At 38.5% G+C, this 8,650-nt stretch overlaps 1 non-coding gene across 1 annotated transcript; it reads left to right on the top strand.

The window, feature by feature from the left end:
• The first annotated feature begins 422 nt into the window (after window positions 1-422).
• LOC119784066 lies at window positions 423-579 on the top strand. The gene has a single exon (XR_005280890.1). It is a non-coding gene; the product is annotated as a U1 spliceosomal RNA (small nuclear RNA).
• The last annotated feature ends 8,071 nt before the right edge of the window (window positions 580-8,650 follow it).

Here is an 8,650-nt window from a genome sequence, read left to right as displayed (position 1 = left end):
TGAGCATAGAACCCTCTTTCTTTTAAAAAATGACAGCAAAAAAAGGCGGGAAAGTTTTCATTCCCTTTTAAAGGTATTGGGGGGAAACCCCCTTTTAGTCTTATATGATTACCTTGAATTTTCATGCCTGTTACAAAAAAAGGTATATAGGAATCAGAATGGATTAGGTGCCACGATCCTGTCAGCTCTGGTTCAATGGAAGGATAAGCATCTCCAAAAACGGGGTGGCTCAAATGTTCAAAAAAGGTGCCATGGATCGAAAGATGAGGTTTTTGGGCTCCTCCTCCTCTTATAAGGTATCAATAGCTCGTGCCTCAATTAACAACTGCTCATTCTTAGGGGTGGGGGGTCCATTGGCCACTGCTTAACAACATTAGCTCCCTTTCAAGGGGCCCTTTTAAATTTAACTTTTCCCCAAAATCATACTTACCTGCAGAGGCGAAAACCTTGATCATGAAGGGGTTCCCCCAGAGTGGGGCTTGCTTTGCCCCCCGGATGTGCCGCCTTTGCGAATTCCCCATTGTGGGGATTTCAACTGCATAATTTGGTGGTCTGGGGGCTGGTACGCCCTTCCCCGGGGGCCCGGAAAAGAAACACATACATTTTAAAAGGCTTGAATTCCTTGTTTTATCCTGCCAGACCGTCAAAGCATTTGAGTGTAAGTATAAAATAAAATGCAACCCTAAAACAAACTTGTCCAAAAAAAAGTATTTGAAAGGGACGAAAGTTAAATAATGGTGTGGTCGTCAGGGATGGATATCACAGTGGCTGACGACAAAATTTTGTTTCTAAAAAATGAACCCCCAAATAGAAATGCACTAAAGGTTGTAACAATTTCTAAAAAAAGCTTGAATCTAATCTATCAAAATGAAGCTGTTTTCTCTTAAAAAAAAGCCCCGGGTAAAATTTGGGGATAAATATAAAGAACTTGAAAACCTATTTGGAGAAAAAATCAGTATAATCCAAATTATGACAGAGAGTATCTTTCTTTAGTCACCCTCTTTTAAATAAAAAATTAGTTTCTTGGTTTACAAGAGTTTATTACATTTGGCAGGGTTCTGCTTTCTAAAGCAAGGTCTCTCACGAGCAGCATATTTTTTACTCTACAGTAATACCTAAATTTCCCTGTGCTAATGTAGGAAAAGCCATTATTAACTTTTTTATGGAGGAAGAACCCCCATAAAATCAAAAAAAAAAACATCTGTCAAAAAATTGGGAAGGGGGTTTATCGGTAATCGTTTCTTCTTTTTAATGAGATATTAAAATCAAGGGTTTTAAAGTTTTTCTGAAAATAAAAAAACAGTCTGGGGGAAATTTTTCCCAAAACCTCTTTAAAAATCGGTAAAACACTTCTTGCTTCAGTGCCCGTACCCCATCAAAGACTCCCAAATAAAAGCGCAAACTTCCATAAACAGGTTTAACTTGCGGGTTGCTTTTTACAAACAAAATTTCTCCCCTCAAAAATTTTTATCGGAACAATAGCATATCTTACATAAAAAACAAAACCTTCTATGTGCAAACTCATCCCTGCTATCAGGTCTGGTCCCCCCTGTATAAAAACATTAAGTGGAATAGAGCCCTGGAGTAACCCACAACATTTTTAATTACAAATAAAAGAAATAACATTTAAAATCATTCACCATTAATACCCCTGAATAAGCTTATTTCACAATTCATCCCCCGTAGATAAAAAAATGCCCTTTTGCTTTTTGGAAATAAAAACATTAGCCCATTTATTTTAAGCTGTTCACATAGCTCTTTGTTTGGAAGAAGCAATGCTTTTTTAATGGTCACTTTGGCTTAAAGATTTTTACCAGTTTTCACATTTTTTTTTTATTTTAAAAACTTTCTAATTTTGAAATAAAAAAAAAATAAAAAAAGTTATAGATTCCCAGCATGTTGATATTGGTTGATCCCCATTAAATCTGCTGGAAAACAGCCAAAAGAGGTACCCTTACCGGGACGCCCCCTGTTGACGCATCACGTCTATCGCCAGCATTCTGTGCCCCGCAGGAAAACTGAGTCCAGAACAGGTTCGCGCAGGAATTGGGGGCCCCCCAGTCTAGTAACTCCAAGTGATACAGATTTTTACTGTGATGTAAGTTAATAAAATACCTTTTATCACGTCTGCTTAAATTAATTTGAAATTTTTTCGCGGGGGACCCGGCTCCCAAAACTCTCGCATATTGTGAAAAAACTGACTGAAATTAAAACCGAAGAGAAACCTTTTATAGATTTTCTTTACATAGGGGCGTCCCCCAGACCCCATTCACGGGGGCACGTGCCCCAGTAAAAATTTAGCTGTGCCCCACTAAAAATCTTAGAATATTTGCAACAGTGAACATTTTTTAATATAAATTTAGAAAATTCAATGGGAGGAGGTATATTTTATAAAAAAGCGCAGCAAGTGTGTTGGTAACCCCCAAATTGAGGATGTATTAGCGCCCCCTCAGGCCAGCACTGATAAAACTGCAGGTAAATTAAAACGCGCTCTCAACTGAGTTGGATGGGACACGGGGGGGGCCGCGACGCATTTTTTAGTTCTGGTAAGTTTCTTACCTGCAAATTTTATTTTTTTCCCACTAAAACCACTGATTATAGGCTAAACTGAAAATGACTGCTTTGGGTTTGTTGTTGGATATCGGGAAATTCCTCAACAAAGCAGAAAAAACAAGATGAGAGAGGGAGGTAAGGCCCCGGGATGAATTAGTGATTTAAGCTAAGCATTTACTTGGAACGTTATAAGCAATATGTAGATATTTACATAATTAAGATTTACTTTTTTAATGTTTGTTTTGAAAATGGAAGAAGTGCTGGAGTGGGAAAAGGGGGGAGGAGGCGAGATGACAGGAAAGAAGGGTGAGAGACAGGAGGGCGGCCCATGAAGGTTTTGAGGAGCAACAACCAGCGTCCACAAACAAGAAGGGGAATTATTTGACTTGGGGGGAAACATATGGTCTCAACAAGTGAAGTTGTCCCACTATCCCCAGGACAAATTTGGGTAAAAAAAACGTTTTTTAATTCAAAATGTTTGAAAACTTTTCCTGGGTTTAAAAAAAAAAGCCCTTTTCATCAGGTATTCAGGGGTGTTTTTAACTTGCTTGAAACACCCTGTTCCCCAAAACTAACGCAGGTCATCTAGACCTCCCTACTATCACAATCAACAGTGGAGTTGTGAAAGGCACCAGTGTGTTTAGAAAGCTAAAATGTCATGATGGGTATAGGTTTCTAGCCCAATGCAGAACACACTCTGAGACAGGGGGAAAAAGTTCAAAAGTTTTGTGAAAAAACACAGGTTTGAACATGAACAGGTTTTACAATCTGGTCCCGGACTGTCACGACGATTTTCACTGCAGAGGGGGGCAGAATGGTTAGCAGAAGTCCTGGTAATTTTTGCTATTTGGGGGGAGCCAGGTTTGTACCTGTTCTGAGGTTTGAGCAGAGCAACAGGGGGGAACCTGGAAGGGGCCAGAGGTGGCAGCAGGCTGAGGGGCTAACAGGGGTTTTATTCTCCCGGGTTTTCCTTATCAGACAGACTGGTTTCAGACAGAGAAACCCTCCTGGGTTTTTGATCTCAGGGCTTTCAGTAGTAGAAGAAGGTTTCTGACAGAGAAACTCCCCAGAGTTTCTGTTTTTAGACAGGTTCCCTTTCCCAGAAGCAGAGAGGACAGGAACAGGTTAGGTTCGGTTTAGGGAATCAGGGGGTCAAGATTCAGGGAGGCAGGTTGCTCAGATTGCTACCATAATGGCAAACAACTGGCAAGGAGTGAAGTTGTCCTCCAGCTTAAATAGTTTTCTTGATACAGATGGGGAAAGTGTTGCAGGTGAGCACAAGCTCTTAGAAAGGGGTCCCCGGCGCCCTGGGGGGCAAGCCTTTGGATCCCAAACCACACAATGGGACACAATGTGCACAATGGGGCAAGGGGCTCCATCATCTGGCTATTTTTCAGTTTAAAAGGAAGAACTTCTAAGCTGATCCAGTAAGTGATTGACCCCTTTTCAAAAATTTAAAAATAGGAGGTAAACTTTAATGCTAAAAAAAAAAGAAAAAATTTGTTCATGTTTAGTTAAACTTTCCCCCGAACTAAAACTCGAAACCAGGAATTAATGATTACTTCAGAATGTGTATAAGGAAACTTTTTATTTTTAAAATTGGTAATGTCTTATTTTTTTAGCTGCAATTTTTTAAATTGTTTTTATGTTTGTTAAAACAAAATTTTCTTTACACTCATTAATATCTAACGGTAATTTTGGTAGGGGAAAGTTAGGGGGGGGCAGGTGCTTGCCCGTATTTGTGTATGTAGGAAGGAGGGGATAGAGTAGGGGCCCGTGCCCCCGTAAAACTTTGTGCCTAGCAAGCCCTGCTTTAATTATCAGTTTCTTATCCATGTAAGCCCAAAAAATGGATTTTTTTTCGCAGTTATTTAAAATAAAATCCACCCTTTTACACCTTTGTGAAACATATAGTAATTTTTTTCGCAGTCTCTGATGAGAACGTTCTCAGGTTTCAAATTCGGGGGAAAATTTTATACAACATTTTTTCACCTTTAACGTCTCGTCTATTAAATGTAGGAGACGATGCATTTTTTTTTTGAGCCTCCCAAAATTTGCATCTGTCTATTTTCCTAAATATTACCTCATTTTTTTAAAAACTTTTTAAAAACAGGTGGACCACTTTGAATAAAATTTTGAATGGAAATATAAATTAAACACTTTTTATACCAAAAATGCTGAGAAGCCCCTTTTTTCGAAATAAAAAGGATCTGGGAAAATGGGGAAAAAGGCCCCTTTGGCTTTCCTTTTTAAAAAGCTCAACAGTATGAACCACATCCCAGAGTTTGACAATCAGATGGACTGTCACAATGTCATCCCAACAGATAAATGATAGGTTCAGCACTTTTTAAATAAAATTTACTTTCCCAAGGTAAGTTAGATGACCAAAAATTCGAAAAATTTCTTGCAGATCTTAAAACCCCCCCTCACTCACGACAGGGTAGGGAAAATTTAAGGTCCTTTAAACATTCAGGAGATCTCTCCGGGGCCCTTAAAGATGCCACTGAAAAGGGGACCCGGTTTAGATGGTATTCCCTTGGATTCTACCAATCATTTGAAGATTTCTAAACCCTTTGTTATTTGTTTCTATAATGAAGCCTTTCAGAAAGGCTCCCCACCCCAATCAATGCATTTGCCTTATAAATTAATTTTACAAGAAAGGTAAAGATGCTTAGATCCTAACATACGACCCAATTTTTTTTACTTAACTTGACCAAAAAATCCTAGCAAAATTTTTTTCTACTCGATTAAAAAGGTTATTGGGAGCCCATAAAAATAGATCAGTGGGTTCATCCCAACAGGGGCTCAGATAATATTAGGGACTGTGAATTTACAATATCATGTATATGACTCACACAACCAACTAGCCCTTTTCATTGGATGCAAGCTAAAGCATTTGATGTGTAGAATGGGGGTTCCTTTTTAAATTTTTTTTGGGAAAAATTTGGGTTTGGGGGCAATTTCTCAAAGGATAAAAAACCTTATAATAAGCCCTCTGCTTGGGTATTAATAACGGTTCATATCTAGTCTATTTTATGGTAAAATTCCAAAACTCTCTTTCCCCAGGCAGCAGTGAAGGGGAGCTCTTCACCCTGAGGTGCCCTGCAGCATTTTATCCTTTCCCAAATTTTATAATGTTTTATTTTCAAATGTTTTTTAATAGTAAAGGATTAAAAAGTAAAACAACCTTTTATATTATCCCCATTTCGGAAAAAGGATAGGGCCACTGGAAAAAAAAAAAATTAACTGATTTTTTTTATTTTATTTTAGTTTTGGGAAAAAAGTCAGAATTCGATTTAATGACAGAATTTTCTTTTTTCTCAGAATTCGACTTTTTTTCTCAAATTCTGACTGAATTCTGACAAAAAAAAAAGTCGAATTTTTGACTTTATCTAGAATTTGACTTTTTTTTCCCATGTTAAACTGAAATAAAATTTAAAAATCAGTTTCAATTTCAATTCAATTCAGTTTATTTATATAGCACCAAATTCACAACACATGTCATCTCAAGGCACTTTACAGTTCAACCAGATCATACAGTCAAATTGATACAAAGTTTTCTATCTAAGGAAAACCAGTTGATTGCATTGACTCATTGACTCAAATACAATCCCCCACACTAAGCATGCTTGTAGCGACAGTGGAGAGGAAAAACTCCCTTTTAACAGGAAGAAACCTCCAGCAGAACCAGGCTCAGTGTGAGCGGCCATCTGCCGAGGCCGACTGGGGTTCAAGGAGACAGAAGCAGAGATACAAAAAAGCAGCTGTAAAAGGCGGCCCCCGTCCAGGAAAACACACAGCCAGGCAGACGAGCTCCAAGGCAGCTCCATGCCAGAGGACGAAGAGAGCACATCCACTTAGTCACGGTCAGAGAAACAGGACCACACTGGAAAACAGGCCGATCTCCAACATCTATAAACAAGGGTGTTGATAGAAGCAGCACAGCTGATGTTTCTTTCCAGGATGACGTCACAGCCAAACAGGAACAGACGAGGCAAAGCTACTCTGAGGAAAAGCAGAGAGAGCAGAAGGTTAGAGATTGAACTAACAGATTCTGCAGAATAGGAGAACAGAGAGAGAATGAAGCAGAATGATGAAATGGGGGTCCCTATGTCCTCCAAAAGTCTAAGCCTATAGCAGCATAACTATAGAGATAGCTCAGGATAACCTGAGCCACTCTAACTATAAGCTTTATCAAAAGGAAAGTTTTAAGCCTAGCCTTAAAAGTAGACAGGGTGTCTGCCTCACGGACTAAAACTGGTAGTTGGTTCCACAGGAGAGGAGCCTGATAACTAAAAGATCTGCCTCCCATTCTACTTTTAGAAATTCTAGGAACCACTAGTAAACCTGCAGATTGAGAGCGAAGTGCTCTGTTAGGAACATAAGGAACAATCAGATCTCTGATATAAGATGGAGCTTGGCCATTTAAGGCTTTATATGTGAGAAGGAGGATTTTAAATTCTATTTCTTGATTTAACAGGAAGCCAATGAAGAGAAGCCAGGATAGGAGAGATATGATCTCTCTTTTCATTTTCATTAGAACTCTGGCTGCAGCATTTTGGATCAGCTGAAGGCTTTTAAACTACAGTTTGTGGACTTCCTGATAGTAAAGAAATTACAATAGTCCAGCCTTGAAGTAACAAATGCATGGACTAGTTTCTCAGCATCACCCTGGACAGGATATTTCTAATTTTTGCAATGTTCCTCAGATGAAAGAAGGAAATTCTAGAAACCTCCTTGATATGGGACCTAAATGACAGGTCCTGATCAAAAATAACACCAAGATTTTTTACTTTATTATCTGAAATCAGTTTAATCCCATCCAAATGAAGTGACTGGCTAATCAGTTTCTTTTTCAGAGACTCTGGTCCAAAGACTATAACTTCTGTTTTGTCTGCATTCAGAAGCAGAAAGTTAAGAGTCATCCAGGTTTTTATGTCTTCAAGACATGCCTGTAATCTATGTAATGGGTTAGCTTCATCTGGATTATAGACAGATATAGCTGGGTATCATCAGCATAACAGTGGAAATTAATCCCATGCTGTCTAATAATTCTACCAATTGGGAGCATGTATAAAGTAAAGAGAATTGGTCCTAGCACTGATCCCTGTGGTACTCCACAGGTAACCTTTGAGCGTGTTGAAGATCTATCATTAACATGAACAAACTGAATTCGATCAGATAGATAAGATTTAAACCAGTCTAGTGCTGTTCCTTTAATTCCAACAAAATATTCAAGTCTTTCTAAAAGAATATTATGGTCAACTGTATCAAATGCAGCACTAAGATCCAACAGGACGAGCACAGATACAAGTCCATTATCTGAGGCCATGAGAATATCATTAGTGACTTTCACCAGAGCTGTTTCAGTGCTATGATGAGCTCTAAAGCCAGACTGAAACTCTTCAAAAAGTTCATTATGGTGGAAGTGATCGCAAACTTGTTTGGCAACTACTTTCTCAAGAATTTTGGATAAGAAAGGAAGATTGGATATATGTCTATAATTGACCAAGTCATCTGGGTCAAGAGACGGTTTCTTAAGCAGAGGTTTAATTACAGCAACCTTAAAAGCTTTAGGTACATATCCCTGTAACAGAGATAGATTAATCACATCTAAAATGGAGGAGGAGATCAAAGGGAATACCTCCTTAAATAACCTGGTTGGAACTGGATCTAACATACAAGTTGAAGGCTTAGATGAAGACAATAATTTTGCTAATTCAGAGAGTTCAACTGGATCAAAGCAGTCTAAACCCAGTTCAGATTCCATGACTACCTCAGGTACAATCGCGGATAGAGGAGTGCTTATGATCTTATTTTTAATAAGATCAATCTTATTTATAAAGAATCCCATAAAGTCATTGCTGCTAAGAGCAGGTGGAATGGACGGTTCAACAGAGCTATGGCTCTGGGTGAGTTTGGCAACTGTATTAAAAAGAAATCTAGGATTATTCTTATTCTCCTCTATTAATGAGGAGAAGTATGCTGCTCTTGCTTTACAAAGGGTCCTCTTATACAGCAGTAAACCATTTTTCCAGACTAGTTTACTTTTTTTTTTTTTTTTCCAGTGGCCCTAATCCTCTTCCGTAAATATTGC

Source organism: Cyprinodon tularosa, unplaced genomic scaffold, assembly GCF_016077235.1.
Source record: "Cyprinodon tularosa strain WSP-4 unplaced genomic scaffold, ASM1607723v1 ctg2179, whole genome shotgun sequence".
Lineage (NCBI taxonomy): Eukaryota > Metazoa > Chordata > Actinopteri > Cyprinodontiformes > Cyprinodontidae > Cyprinodon > Cyprinodon tularosa.
The sequence above is the reverse complement of the archived record's forward strand: the minus strand, read 5'-3'. Positions and strand labels throughout refer to the sequence as shown.